The sequence below is a fragment of the Lepisosteus platostomus genome, chromosome 14, assembly GCF_059453375.1.
Source record: "Lepisosteus platostomus isolate fLepPlt1 chromosome 14, fLepPlt1.hap1, whole genome shotgun sequence".
Classification (NCBI taxonomy): Eukaryota; Metazoa; Chordata; class Actinopteri; order Semionotiformes; family Lepisosteidae; genus Lepisosteus; species Lepisosteus platostomus.
The window spans coordinates 6924107-6940235 of NC_142624.1; the positions used below are offsets into that span (position 1 = coordinate 6924107).

The following is a 16129-nucleotide window of genomic DNA, read 5'->3' on the forward strand; positions in this document are numbered from 1 at the left end:
CATAGCTGACGATTTGAAGCCATAGGTTCCCAAATGTTTGCCCCAAACAACTCTCCCCTTCAGTCCGAGTTGTCTTTTGTTTCCGAGTGACAGAATCACATGTGGCGCTGGATTGCTTTGATGCGATTTTTAATTCTTTCTGCAAGGTATGTGGTTGATTTTTTTTAAAAGAAAATTACAAACATATTTAAAAAAAACCCAAAATAACACACCATGGCGTTTTACCAGAAATGTAGATGTATTTTTTAAATTTCAGTTTTGTGTATGCCTTCGTTTCTGCCACTGAGCGCCGTTCGCTGCTTGTCAGCCTCATATTACACCTCAAGAGAAGAGAATGGGAGTTCATCTGTTTCACAAGGCACGACATCTTACCAGTATTTTTTAGGTCCAGCACTTGTTTTTCCATAAAAGAAATAAGATTTGCGTGCAAACAAATGTGTACTGTTTCTGTAGTGTTGAGATCTGACTGATGACTGCACCGCAGCCCCCCTTAACGTGAATTTAACATGCTGCTGACTGCACAGATCTAAAGAACAGTCCTGCTTACAGACAACCATGAAGCTTGTAATTTGGATATTTGGTGTACAGCCATCGAATTATTTCGATAGGAGCCACCGTCATGCTAAGTAGTTCAGCGCCTTTCTCTTTATGAAAAGGGCACCGCGTTATTTCCTGTTTGCGATAATTGGAACGGTTTGTCTTACTTCCTCTAATCCCTAAAATAAAACTACAGCAGCGGCCGTTTTACGGGACTATGAGGTGATTTTCGCTAGCTACTTTAACAGATCTTTTCTATATCACGTACGCGCCGAATTCACTCGGTTTGAAAAGAAACCATACTTTAAGTGCCGCAAATTCTCCTTTTCTTTATGTCTTGCACATCGTTGAAAAGGCGTGCGTTCACTCGGTATATGCGTTTACACGGACTGTATGACATCGCAAACACTTGACTAAGTGCCCCATGACATGTTTTGTAGTCTCATGGAATGCCAGCTGTAATTAAATGAACAAATTCGGTTGTGTGTGAGAGTTGTTATTCTAGCTTTTATTGCCCCGCTTGTTGTACCCCTAGTAATATCTGTTTTAACACACCACCACTAATGTGCGATGTGCTGTTAACCAACGATGAAGAAAAGAGCATTTCTGTTCGTTTTATTAGGAGGAAATAGTAATACTACATCACAGAAGACCTGGTTGATGATTTCACGGATAGGTGATGATTATTGAACTTATCAAACTTAATTTTAATATGCCATGTATTGCAAACTCCTGTTGTCTGAGAAGATGTTAGATTTATGCTGTTGTCTGAAGGATTTGGTCATATTCCAGCACCATTCGTTGCACGTTGCTCACATTGGCTACATTGCAGTAAGGGTTCATAGCAAGGCACAACACAGACATAGACTCGCACCACACCAGTCACAACACAGTTTTGCCAGAAGCCATTTAACTTGCCAGTATGTTTTTGGACTGTGGGAGGAAACCGGAGCTCCCAGTGGAAACCCATGTGAACACAGTGAGAATATGCAGACTCCACACAGACAGCACCCCACTACTGAAATCGATCCCAGGGCCTCTGCACTGGGAGGTAGCAATGCTAACCACTGTGTCAGCTTCAGTCTCAGTTATGCTAAAATTATGCAATACTGCTGGACCGCGTTCTATAACATAGACCCTTGTGTTGTCTGCCAGCTTCTGTTGTAAAGGCTTGTGTGAAGTCTTGATTTCCTGTATCTTTACAGACTGTATCTTTAGAATCTGCTGTAGTATTAGTAGTAACATTATCCAATAAGCAGACTTTGTGCTCCCACTCTTTTACCTTTCTTTTACTGTTGTAGTAGTGAAAACAGTGCTTTGCATTATTATTTTCCCTTATTATTAGCAACATTTCTCACCATTTTGGCAGTTCTGATGTTGTTTTCCAGCTGTAGCTAGGTGAACTCTTTTTACTTTGAATCTTGTGCCTTTTTACTTGGCCTGTAGCACACCTTGTTCCGATGTATCCATATCTCAGTTTAGACCATATTTTAAAGTAAAGCATTGGGGCCGGTTTTCCAAGACCTCACTGTTTTGAGGGATTTTCAAACTTTAATGTTTTTTGAGGTATGATGTTCCTTCTTCTATTAGCTCGGTGTCTCAATCCTTCATTGTCTGTTTTTTCTAAAATTATAGGTTTAATTCTATACCTAGTTTTAGAATTAAACAATAGCAATTTCAAGAACACATTAAATACCATATCATGCTCACAGTTTCCTAGTGGTTGTATTTAATCTGTTTCCTTAATTATAATCCTGGTTGAAAAGATGAGGTCAAAAAAGAGCATTTTCTTTATTTGGCACTTTTACGAACTGGGGTTAGAAAGCAATCATTAACCATTTCAGTCATGGCATCGTGAGCTTCTTCATTGCCCGTCCCAAATATCTAAGTTTATGTATGGAAAGTTGAAATCTGCCAGTAATGTAGTATCACCTTTGGACATCTCTTCATCGTTGAGTTGTCCAGAACTGAAGTCTGAATTGATTTCTGTGTTAATCAGTTCTCAATCCTGCGAGCCCTTAAAAACAGGACTGTTCTGAACATTGATTATTGTTTCAAAACCATGTGAACGTTTCTTCCTCTTTTCAGAGGCAAATCAATTGCTGTTATCACTTTAACAGGTCTCTGTCATGTGGTCACACAGTGGCTCTTAACTGTATTGATCATGGACTGTATGGTGAAGATAATTCATTGTATCTTTACCAATTATTCTAGACAGTTCGTAGCCCAAGCCCTGCTATTAACCCACCCAGATGATGTACTGTAACTAGCTCCTGGCCAGCCCCCCTGTAAAAGCAATGACATACCAATATCAATCAGAACTGCTCAGTCACCGATCGCTAACATCCGTGACCCTTCAGATGCATCCATCCTTTTTCTAGATGATTCTTCCAATTCAGGGTCCAGGGAGAGCCGGGGCCTATCCCAGCATGCAGCGAGGGCTAGACAGGGGTACATTGTGGACAGGATGCCAGTCCATCACAGGGGCAGACAGGCGCACACACTCACACCAGGGCCGATTTTCCGCAAAAGTCGGTTAACCTGCCAGTGTATCTATGGAGTGAACACAAGGAGAACATACGGGCTCCACACAGATAGAACCCCAGGTCCAGAATTGGACCCAGGGACCCACTAACAACTGCGCCACTGTGCTACCCCCTAAAAATAAATTAGTAAAATATCTGACAAACTCCTTAAACTACAAATGTCCCTTGTCAGTTCTTGCAGTGTTCGGCACGAAAAGGTTTTAATTCTGGAAGTGATGATATCATTTTCTAACTACCAGCGTTCACTGCAATTGCAGAATACTGTACATACCTACAGTACAAGGCATGCACATTACTGCTGTGTGTTCACACTCTTGGCATTTGATTTTAGTTTTTATTATTTCCTTTCGTTTTGCGCAGCGTAAGAGGTTACAATTGAGTGAAGGCCTTTCAGCCTATCTAGTGCATTTGGTAGTTAGTATTTTCTTGAACTAGTCATTACCAAATGTGAAACCTAACTGAAGCTAAGCCAGAGTTCTGCAACATGGCTGGGCGTCTGGCCTTTCACTAGTTTTACTGTACATTCGACCCTTGTAATTTTTAAATCCGTCTTCCGTTTCATCTGTTCTCCGTAAGTCACCTTGGAAAAAACGGCCTGAGCAGAAATAACAACAGAAATGAATGTAGCCTGACATTTATTTGTGGAAAAGTGTAAGGCTTGGCTTAGATGGATCCTGGAGTTTCATATTCATTTTACTTTGACAGCTGTCACTGTCACAGTCCAGTATGTCTTTGTTACTGGTAGTGCACATAAAGATATGATATCCCCTTCATTGACTGATGTGCTTTTAAGCAAGTCGAGTTATTTTTTTTGGCGATTACAGTTACCTCACTGCTATAGGTAAGCAATTTAATGCCTCAGTTAGTGTTTATTACCTGATTCTCTTACTGCATTAGAGAATTAATTAAAAGAGTAGTCTGTGTTTTATCAAGCAGGGCATGAATCACAGTGTCTTGCTCATGTTATGTAGTTCTCTGTAGTTTTTATTCAGCACGGTGGATTAAGCAATTAGAGACACATAAAAAACACCAGTATTATAAGAGTAAGAATATTTAAGAATTTCTTTCCTTTAGTTATGAAATAAGTATGAAATATGAAATAATTACCATGGGTTTCACAACAAGACAAGTGAAATCCAGATGCCTAGAAGTACTGTTGTTGTTATTTTGGATATAATATTAAGGATAAAAAACAATCTGTACTGATCTGACCAGAATTGCATAAAATTCCGTATTTGTTCGGTGATGTATGGAGTTAAAAGAATAACTTTGTTTTTTTTTAACACAAGAAAAACATAAGAGCTTAAGAACAATTACATATTGGACTTTCACTGTAATGCCTGTGAGGTTATTTGAATATTTCCTTCGCAGGAAATAGTAGTTCTTCTCTGTGGAGGAATTAAAATGTTTGGTCCTTTTCGGTTGTCACTGTAGGACATTCATTTTAAGCCCCAGAGCGTCTGGTTGCTGATCTCTGGACTGCTTCCAAAACGGCTACATCAATTCTACAGGATGGTGACCAAAATGGTACACAATATTCTCACTTGTCTTATGCAATTTTAACATAACTTCTCTTGATTGGAATTCTACACTTTTACTATATATCCTACCATTTTGTTTACCCACATTGTTTAAAAGATGAAAGTGATATGTAGTGTTGATATATTGCTTTCAGATGGGCATCAGGGTAGCGTAGTGGTAAGTTCTTTAGTTTACTTCCAGACCTGGGATACTATCTGAGTGGATTTTCTATGTTCTTGTGGCTTTTCTCCAGGTGCTCCGGTTTCCTCCCACAGTTCAGAAACTTACTGGTATCTTAATTAGCTTCTGATAAATTGGCTCCAGGTATGAGGGTGTGCGTGTCTGTATCTGAGTCTGTTATGTCGGCCATGCGATTGACTGGCGTCCCTTCCAGAGTGTACCCTGCCTTGGACCCATTGCTTGCCGGGATAAGCACCTTGGACACTGAATTGGATAAAGTGGTTAGAAAATAAATGGTTGGATTATTCAACAGGGAAGGAAAGCCCAGCATCATAGCAGATGACTGGCGTCCCTTCCAGAGTGTACCCTGCCTTGGACCCATTGCTTGCCAGGATAAGCACCTTGGACACTGCATTGGATAAAGTGGTTAGAAAATTAATGGTTGGATTATTCAACAGGGAAGTAAAGCCTAGGATCATAGCAGATGGGCTTAGGTGGAATTTTTTTCCACTCCCAGCCTTAGTTTCACTTCATTTCTTTCACAAAGCTCTCAGATTGCAGAGTATTTGAGAATAATATAATTGTTTTTGAGGTAACTCAAGCACTGGACAGTATGAGCCGGAACCAATATACAGTATACTGTATATATACATTAGATCTGGCAATGTACAGTATACATTAAGATAATGCTTTCGGGTAGTTCTTTCATTCTATTTGGATTGCTGTTTGGTTCCTGTTGTTATTATTGCTGTATATCTGGAAAGTGGTGGCACCAATCTGAAGAGATGTCTGTAATGGTTTTGTAAAGTTCTGATGTAGGCTTTTGTTAGAAGACACCCACTTTATTTGCAAGAATGAGCCTGTTTTTGATTTTCAAGCTTGGTTCTGCCCTGGTTTCCAACTTTTTACAGCAATAGCTATGATGGAATTCCTTATTCTATACAAAGTTTATTATTATTTCCAATATTAGCCTTACGGACATAAATGCCAATAACGATTAAGCCCAAATTAATTACATACCTCATTTGATGTACAGAAATCCAACAAAAAGTGCTTTGACTTGTTTGATTTATTATAAACGTTTCACAAGCCACCGTTTGGACCGTCCAGTGAATGTTACAGTTCCCAGATTGAGAAGTATGATTACTATACAAGTATTATAGCACTTAAGGGTTTATCATGCTTTATTTAAAAAATGAAAACTTAAAAAAATTGACAGAAACAAAATATATCGTTTTTTTTCCCCACCCATTTTTTTAACTCTTTTATCAGGAAAAAACTAAGGTTGCTGCTGGAAGAGGTGTTAGTGGGGTGCTCACCCTTGGGTTGTGAGGGTCCTAATGCCCCAGTATAGTTATGGGGACACTATACTGTAAAAAGGTGTCGTCCTTTAAGGAGACTTAAAACGAGGTCCTGACTCGTTTAAATATCCCAGGGTGTTTCTCGAAAAGAGTAGGGGTGTAAACCTGACATCCTGGCCAATTTTCTCCCAGACCTCCCTGATATGGCCTCCTAATAATCCTCATCTCTGAACTGGCTTCATCACTCTCCTCTCCTCCCCACTGGTGTGTGGTGAGTGTACTGGCGCACTATGGCTGCTGTCGCATCATCCAGGTGGGGGCTGCACATTGGTGGTGGAGGGGAGTCCCCATTTCCTGTAAAGCACATTGACTGGAGGTTCCAAAAAAAAAAAAAGAACTTTATAAGTGTAAGGATATTATTATTATCATTTTAAAACCTCTTTGAGTCTGTGGATTGGCACATCCATTGGGCGTAAAGCTTTAACACAGCATCGTAAGTCTGGTCAGGCTGTGCCTGAATCTCGTTCACACAGTCTGTGGATCAGATCAACAGTCGGGATTTTACGCCTTTGCTTGCACTGTGTTAGGGCCTCTTGGATGCTTTCGTGTGGATTGATTGCGGACGGACAGCCCACACGCTGTTTTGCCCTTTTGTATGAAACAGAAACGTACCTCTGCTTCAGTGTCAGAGTGCAATTAAAGGAACCGGAACCTGGTGTACTGTAAAAATTAAAACTCTTCCGAAGGTTGCACTGCGTGGCAGGGTCTGTGCTGTTGGCAGATCACATCGCCAGCCGTTTGGGCCTCCCTCCAGTTCCAGCGTATTTCATGCTGTGGAGATAAAGCGCGCCTTTTTACAGCCATCTGCACCTATTCCACATTTGGGGCTGAGATATGGACGTCAGGTTTTATTTCTCGTGAGAACGCTGTTCTGAGAGCTTTTGTTTTTTTGGGATGTGTGTGACAGGCGGTCTTTGAAATGAGTGAGAAGTCAGCGGAGACAGGCTTTTCTCTGGCCCTCAGTCTGTGGATACAGTTGCCTGTTTGACTTGCCGACTGTTGACCAAATCACTTAAAACTGTCAGGTAATGCCCGTGACTCCTGGAATTTCCCAAGGATTGATTCTGAGTGCTTTTTTAAACTAAAACTGTGGTGTTTTCTGCCTCTCGAATGCCTAGTGAATTAAGGTGTTATGGTCATGGAAGCCTATGGTGTGGCTGCTTACCGAGACGCATCACATATACAAAAAGCATTTGAGGTAGCCAATGTACAGTAAGCACAGGTGCCGCAGGTTCAGTATCATTTTAATTTTTAATTCCTGGCTATCCAGAGACAAAGATCTGTCTGCTGAAACTGTAGCCAGAGAAAGATCTTTATTTCCTGTTCTTGATCAGGAGTAGCAATTTCACTGATATAGTTCACAAACTATAGTTAAAAATATTAGGTTACTGCTCTAAACCATGGATTATAGGTTTTCCCTGACCCGTGTGTGTGGGTTGAATCAGTGCTGTAAGCCAGAGTCCGATGTTTAAATAAAATCTACCCCCCAAAATAATTCCTTTCAGATTGTTTTTTTATCTTATGGTCTCCCAGGTTAGTGTATGATTGGATTTCCCTGCTTAACTTTAAAACCATGATCTTAATTTCATGAAAACACTTGAAAGGCCATGCAGACAGAATGTCTCCTTCGGATTCACTGCAGTGCACTGAGCACAATTGAGGCTATCACAGTACTCAATGCGATTTCCAGTCTGTGGGACAAAATAATTGGGCAAGATTAAAATGAATGTGAAGTATCTGATTATTCTTATCCCTTGGTTTATAATAATCTTAAGTGTAGGTTCTGGTAATCCTTCAGTGTAGAGAATATTCCATTTAATGTATATTGTGTGGATGTATTACCAAACAGATACAAATGCAAATAGTAATTTAAAATATTTTAACCCCACATCTGTGTATGAAAGATGTTCTGCATTTCATTATAAGCAGAGTTTGTAACAAATAAAATGGCAAAACAAAGTGGCTTAAACTGCTGTGGACGGAGAGTTGATATGTTGATATTGAAAAATAATGATTATTGGATTATACGTTAATTAATTTAATTGGAGCCGTACTGAAGGAAGGTGTATTGCTTTTTATTAGTCACTGCTGTAGAATTTACAAGGTGCAGGTGGCCTGTCCACCCACACCTTCGATACTGTGTTGTTAATCACAGTGGCACATTATGGTCCAAGCCTGTCCCTTCTCACAGCTGGACTAAGACCCTATAGTGTGAGAAACGGGGTGAGAGAAGAGCAAAATTGTGTCATTTCTCACAACACTGACATTACTGCAAACCCTAGCATTTCAAAACTTATAACACCCCTTCATTTTCTGACTGCTGTATCCAAGACAGGGTTACAGAGCTGGAGCCTACCCCAGTAAGCAATAGGCACCCTGGACAGGATGGCAGTTTGACAGAGACAGAGACAGAGACAGAGACAGAGACAGAGACAGAGACAGAGACAGAGACAGAGACAGAGACAGAGACAGAGACAGAGACAGAGACAGAGACAGAGACAGAGACAGAGACAGAGACAGAGACAGAGACAGAGACAGAGACAGAGACAGAGACAGAGACAGAGACAGAGACAGAGACAGAGACAGAGACAGAGACAGAGACAGAGACAGAGACAGAGACAGAGACAGAGACAGAGACAGAGACAGAGACAGAGACAGAGACAGAGACAGAGACAGAGACAGAGACAGAGCATATCTTTGGACTGAGGGAGGAAAAAGGAGTGTGTGGTGAAAACTCACACAAACACAGGGCGAACATACAAACTCCACACAGACAGCACCCCCAGGTCTGGATTTGAACCCAGGGCCCCAGCTCTGTCCCACCGTGCTGCTCCGCTTGTCATGTGATTTGAGTTTTTTTCTTTGGTCTTTTTTTATCTTGGTTCACAGGTGGTGGTGATTTTTAAATCAACACGTACTGTATGCGTCTTTTTGTATACCAGTTGTCGGGTGTGGTGACCATTGATTTTTTTTTTTAAGTACTGTAAATGCTGGGCGGTAGTTAATACTTCTAAATGAAATCAAACGATTAGCCTCTTCTCCCAGATGAATTGTGAGACTGTGCCTTGTGGCATTGTTCCCTGTAGTAGCACAGGCCTCAGCGTCTCTCAAGCAGTGCTATGCTGTATCTTGCTAGGAAGAGAACTTCAGTACGGCTACAAACATACCGTCATCTGGTATTTTAGTTCGGAAAACAGGAAATGTCGGTTTGGCGAAGGCTTATTACTGCAGAAGAAACGGCATTCTCTGTTTAAATAAAAACATTTGTCCAGGGACAGCCGAACGTACTTGTGAGACTTGAAGAAGCTGGCTTTCTCCTCAGTGCTGAGCAAATTCTTTTCGCAGTATTTTACGAGATTGTTTTTGACATGTCGTTTGGTGAACGGGAGGGACCACACCCACACCCAAATAGAAATAGCAAAAATAAAATGAAACTGTTCCCCTTAACTGAAGAAATAAAAGGCCATACATTTCTTTGCTTAGAAAAAGTAAAGACCATGCTGTGTATAGCAAAGAAAAGTATGTAGCAAATCTAGATTTTGTAGTTTTATTTGCAATTACTCTTACAAATTCTGTTTGTGCGCAGCAGTGCATTAAAAACAGAATCAATAAAAACTGGTTTGGAATAAACGTTTCTCATTGCTTAACATGAAGATTGATTCGTAAACAGTTTTGATGATGTGGTTACTTTTGTCCTATTTTATTGAGTTCTCTTAGAAAGATCTATGCATGTAGTGGAGTGGTGGCTCTGTGGCTAAGGATCTGCGCCTGTGGCTGGAAGGTTGCCGGTTCAAATCCCGCAGCCGGCAGAGGAATCCTACTCCGTTGGGCCCCTGAGCAAGGCCCTTAACCCCAACTGCTCCAGGGGCACCATATAAATGGCTGACCCTGCTCTTTGACCCCCAGCTTCTCTCTCCCTGTCTGTGTGTTTCATGGAGAGCAAGCTGGGGTATGCGAAAAGACAAATTCCTAATGCAAGAACTTGTATAGAGCTAATAAAGTGATGTTATGTTATGTTGTGTTATGCATGTAGTGGGTGGCACCTTTGTGAGAAAGGCACCATTGTGGCTCAGAATTCAGGCCGGGTGAAGCGGTTCTTGAGCCAACATGGCTCCCCTGTTATGAGGACAAGCCTGTATAATGAGGCACTGTTAGTTAAATGAATAATATTTAGCACTGAGGGGGAGTGAAATTCCATATGAGGGAAGGAAATGTCAGGATAGGCTTTGTGCTTCATGGACTCTTTTACACAAAAGAAGGAGGGCTGGTGGAGTTTGGAATGAGCAATAACCCTGCGATCAGTAAGTGACTGAGAAACCAAACAAGCTGGAAAGGCCAAATGACCTCCTGTTGTTGGTAACTGTAATTATGTTGTGAACGTGGCCTGAACTACAAAAAAGTCCGCACAAGGGTGTCATGTCAGAGCTCATGCACATCTGCAGAGATCCTAATTCGCTATGGAAAATGCACATAGGGCCTCCTTAAATAATATCTGACATTTAATCCATGTGTTTTTAGTTTTACAAAGTCTATCAAAACCATGACTGATTTTTATCTTTGTTACTTTGTGTTGCCATGGCCCAAAAGCTCCAATCCTTCATGCTCATTTCAGTAATCCGGCTAACGATTCATTAATTGGGTGGCACAGTAGCGCAGTGATTGTGGTTCAATTCCACACCCGGGGTGCTGTCTGCGTGGAGTTTGGACGTTCTCCTCCTACCTGGGCTTCCTCCAGTAGCGCCGGTTTCCTCGGTAGGTTGGTGAATTGGCTTCTGGGAAAATTGGTCCCGGTGCGTGAGTGTTTGTGCCAGGAAATGCCCTGCGATGGACTGGTATCCAGGACCGTTCCCTGCCTTGTGCGTGTTGCTGGCTGGGATAGGCTCCAACTCCTCCACAACTCTGAATTGGATGAAGTGGTTAGAAAATGGCTGGATGGATGTTAAGAAATGGTTCATGATGACTGTACAGTATGACCTCTTTGAAGTAACCATGGACTGTCAGATTGAAGATAACAGAATTTTGTTGCCTTCTCTCTTTAATTTTAAAGTGCCTTAGTACTTGACCCAATGAACTCTGCAGGCCCTTCTTACTGTATGTGTCGTCTGCGCATCGTTTCCTGTGTCTGTGGAATACAGGCTAAACCAAGGAGCCGTCTTTTATGCTTGACTGGAGTAGATGACTGGAGGTGGAAAAGTAAAGGGCAAATTTGCGCAGCAGCCAGGAAAATAGGAACTGGGGGAATTGCTTATTAGAGCATCAGGTTTGTCTTGCATTCCGTTTCTGTCTGTGCTTCAGATTTACCGGAATTGAGAAGAATATATATATGGGGAGCACTGATGTGCACTGTACTGGATGTTTTATGCAGTCTTTATTTATACAGCAGTACTTTGGATAGGTTGAGCTTTAGTAACAATATGTGACCCAGATCTTGAGTATTTTTTTTTTAAATCCTGTCTGGTTATGTCAAAGATATCTAGTGGTCTAATCCTTTATTTAGCCTAGTTATTTCCGTCAGGATTCAGTGACTCATCGCAGGGGGGAGAGATGTGCTTCAATGATGACTAATGTATCTCTTAGTCACATAGTGTAAGACATAACCTTACTTGTTGTAGCCACATAAAACATTAGCTTTAGTTGTTGAGTGTGCCGTTGGGCTGTAGTCTAGTTGAAGGGACACAAAGCAGTGTCCCATAGGCTTGTTCTGTCTTTATCTTATAGCCTGGGCTATTAGATTTTTCACTAAAACACAACCTGCTTCTGCTTGGGTCTCTGTACATCTGAGACAATTTATTTGTTTTGAAGTATAACTGCCTTTTCTTGACTCTGAATCCTGAATGTCTCTGAATCTCTTTGCAGTTTTTGCTGACATTTTTCACCCATGAAGGCGATCTCCTTTGAACTTTCACATTTTGAAATAGCTGACCATTTTATTTTATAATAAGTGAAAATATTCCTTTAAAAAAGCGAGGACATCATTTGTCACTAAACAGAATGGGACATCTTTGGAATGGGGTGAATATGTTTGCAAAGCACAATATTAGAAGAAAGCACTGTATGAATCATTTACAAAACGGACACGATCCATTTAAAGAAAAGGAGTATAATGGATTTGCTGGGATAGGTACAAAATAAATAAAAAACATAAAGATACAATTAGGGAATTAGCAAAAGTGACTGGGAAACTGGTAATGTAAAACTCAATGTAAAAATTGGTTACATACCCCCAGCCATAGTCAAGTTAATATTCTTGTTTCTTTCAAGATTAATCTGGATGGTATCACTGTATCAGCACTGGTTCTTAAAAGCGATGCTTCATACTGCTCTGTTGAAGCCAATTTACTTTTTAATTTCATTTTTGAAAGCTAGGTACCTTGTGCTCAGCAGTAGTTATACTGTACACCTGGCAGAAAAATAGGCTGGATACTAACAAACCGGGCTCTGAAACTGACCTGAATTTTATAATGGACACATTGTCTCTCCAAAGATTCTCCAGTTCATTAATAGAGACATCAATAAGCTGTTCGGTACCTGCAACGAGCTCAGTGATGTGGGGGAAAGCTTTAAGTCCTTAAGGGAGCGTGGCTTCTTCTAACGCAAGAGCCAGAATCCAGGAACAACTGGCTTGGATACTTGTCACCCTAATAGATAGATAGATAGATACTTTATTGATCCCGTGAGGGAAATTGCAGTGCAACAGCAGCTTAACACACACAACACAGCCACAGTGTAACGAATTATATACTAATAGTACAATACATACAATACAATACAAGAGTTACTCACAGTCCGGACACACAAGAGGAAACTAGAACAGAACAGTACACAGAAAATCGTATCACACGTATGAATATAAATATAGTTGTAACCATAGATATAAATATAAATATAAATGTATTGCACAGGTCCCTGGCATATATTGCACAAAAGTGGTTGTAAACGGGAAAAAGAAAAAGAAAGAGAACAGATGTAGCAGTATATGTGTATATGCGTTTAGTCCAGAAACAGGTCACTGTCGCTGTTGCCTCTGCCAAGACGCAAGGTGGATGCGTTGTACAGTCTTATGGCAGACGGCAAGAATGACCTCCTGTAGCGCTCCCTGTCGCACCGTGGATGAATCAGTCTATTGCTGAACGTGCTCTTCATTCCTGCAAGCCTGTCATAGAGGGGATGGGAGAAGCTGTCCATGATGGCCTCCAGTTTGGACATCATTCTCCTCTCAGCCACTACCTCCAAGGGGTCCAGGTCAGACCCAATGACAGAGCTTGCTCTCCTGATGAGCTTGTTCAGCCTTTTGGAATCTACTGCTCTAATCCCAGAGCCCCAGCACACCACTGCGTAGAAAATGGCACTCGCTACCACCGACTGATAAAACATGTGCAGCATCTTACTACACACATTGAAGGACCTGAGCCTCCTCAAGAAGTAAAGTCGGCTCTGTCCGTTCTTATAGATGGCCTCGATGTTCTTAGACCATTCCAGTCTATCGTCGATGTGCACTCCCAGGTACTTGTACGAGTCCACCATCTCCACGCCCCTTCCATGGATGTAGACAGGAGTAGGTTTGACCTTTTTCCTCTTGAAATCTACCACCAGTTCCTTTGTCTTTGTAACATTCAGTTCCAAGTGGTTCACCCCACACCACTCCACAAAGCTGCTGACCAGTCCTCTGTACTCCTCCTCCTGCTCACCCTTGATACATCCCACAATTGCAGAGTCATCTGAGAACTTCTGCAGGTGGCATGACTTTGAGTTGTACTTAAAGTCCGAAGTATAGAGGGTGAAGAGGAATGGAGAAAGAACTGTCCCTTGAGGTGCCCCTGTGTTACTCACTACCAGTTCAGACACGCAGTTCTGAAGTCTCACAGACTGTGGTCTAATACCCGTGTTGTCCGTGTATTTGTTGTTAGAAAACCTGAAGTTTATGTTGCTAATAGCAACCACAACAGCTTGGCTTGGCTGCTTTTTCCACACTCCTGTAATCTTCTGGGTGAAAGAAAATGATGATTAAGAAAGTGTTTATTTCATATTTGCTCTGATTACTTTATCTTGGGGGCTCTTGAATGTTGTCCAGGACTCTTTTCAGTGTTTAGCTAGGGCTTTTTACATTTAAAACAGGGTGTCTATGACGTCAGTTTTTCTTTCTCCCTCAGGGGAGTGCTGGGAAGCTGAGTTAGTCAAATTTACTCTACTGTATTTCAGTGTGATCTAAATTTGACCTTTAAATCTCCAGTTTCAAATCTTGGCCCTCCTTTGGAAGTGCACAAATGCAAGTATGTACAGCTGTGTGCAAATGCATTCAAGAAGGCCTCAGAAGATTTCTGAGCAAGAAGAGGTCTGCAAGGAAAAAATTCCTAAAGCAAAAGACTCTTGGCTGGCTACAAGAAATGTTTGGAAGCTGTGCTTTCTGCCAAAGAAGGTGTTACTAAGTACTGTCTGAAACTTTTGCACATGCCACATGGACTGTTTTATTTTTTTCAATCTGTTAAATTCAGCAAACAAATAGAAATTGTTCATTAAAATGTGTAGAAATATGTCATCTTTAAGTTTGGACCCAGCAGAAGTTGTGTTAACTTCTTTTCACTTAGAGATTCAGTGCAACATGCAATCTGACCAGGGGTACCCAAACTTTTCTGTACAATTCTAAAAAAAAACGAAATATATTTTAAAGGCGATTTTTGTTCCCGCTGTCTTTAAGCATTTTTCTTTTTAGTGAAGCAGTCTGCAAAACCGTGTAGCTGCCTTACATTGAAGAGAGACAGCCTCTGATCGCTAACGACATTTTCAGGACATCTCTGGGCCAGTTCCTTTTTTTCCCTTGTAGGATTTGTGGCGTCTGAAAACCCAGGAAACACAAAATGCCACATGAAATGAATGACCTGGCCTTTTCAGAACTTTTCAGCGCCGGTGGGCGGAAGTCAGTTCTGCTGCCAGCGTCACTTGTCATGTCTCGTCCAGCGCTTCTTCCTCACCCTGATGATTTTTCGAACATTTTTTTTAGGCAGCTCTTGCAGTCCTGCAAATGTGGCTTTTGGATAAAGGTTTTCTAGGTGCTGGGAAATTAAAAAAAACGAAAGGGTCTGTGCGGAAACGTTTCCATTTCAGCTTTTACATCGCTGTTCCAAATTCTTCGGTAAATAGGGACACACACAGCTAGAAGCTGTTTGTGTCCCTGCAGATGTGCATCAAGCCCTGCAGTAACAGCATCTCTGTGACTCTGGTCACTGGGTACATGACTCTAACTCTAATAATAAAAATGGGAAGGTGGAAAATGTAGCATCTGAGGAGCATTTGTAAAGACATGTTTTTGAATAAAGAAGAAGATATCTGTTATTGTTAAATTCTTCATAGTGTAGTGTCAAACAAATGACAAAGTTCAGGTGTCTGTGAAGCAGCAGTCCCTTTATTCATATGCATATGGAAGTTTGGCTTGCAACCACCAGACTTAAAAAATAAGTAGCTGAAGATGGTCTTAAAACACAAAGAGTTACTATGACATATTCTAAACAAATGATAAAACAGCAACACCTGCCAATTATATCTAAGTTGCGGACTAGACAACAGTTAGTTCTTTTCATATTCTGGGCGTACAGCCAGTTTACCAAATACATGCCCCTTATCTTACTGACCAAGGACAGGCAGCATCTTTCTATATATTTGAGCACAAAGCCTACGTCAAGCCACTAGACTGCATAGTTTGCAAAAACATACAAAAAACACGAAAATGATATTACTATCTCACTTCCCGGGCATCTCTCTTATCTCTTCATTCTTCAATAGTAAAGCTGAAGTTTGATCTCATGGGTTAAAGAGAACTGGTTTCTCAGTCAAAATGGCCTTGTCCATGGAACGCATGTTTGAAAAGAGGTAAGAAAGAGATTATATTTCTCAGAAACATGAAACAGGGATGACCACATGGCCAGATCCACTGTATGTGAGTGAATGACTTTGGGACAAGGTGGCCTTAATGATGATACATTGTTTGTG

At 41.1% G+C, this 16129-nt stretch overlaps 1 protein-coding gene across 4 annotated transcripts in view; it reads left to right on the plus strand.

Annotated features, from left to right (window-relative positions):
• Positions 1-16129, plus strand: part of trak2 (trafficking protein, kinesin binding 2) — a 59697-nt gene that overhangs the window by 2493 nt on the left and 41075 nt on the right. For 2 of the 4 annotated variants that reach the window (XM_088606749.1, XM_088606752.1), the window contains exon 1: positions 25-146. The exons of the other annotated variants lie outside the window; for them this stretch is intronic. The gene's annotated coding sequence lies outside the window, so the exon portion shown is untranslated. Of the gene's footprint in view, positions 1-24; positions 147-16129 lie in introns of those variants that run through there. 4 annotated transcript variants of the gene reach the window in all.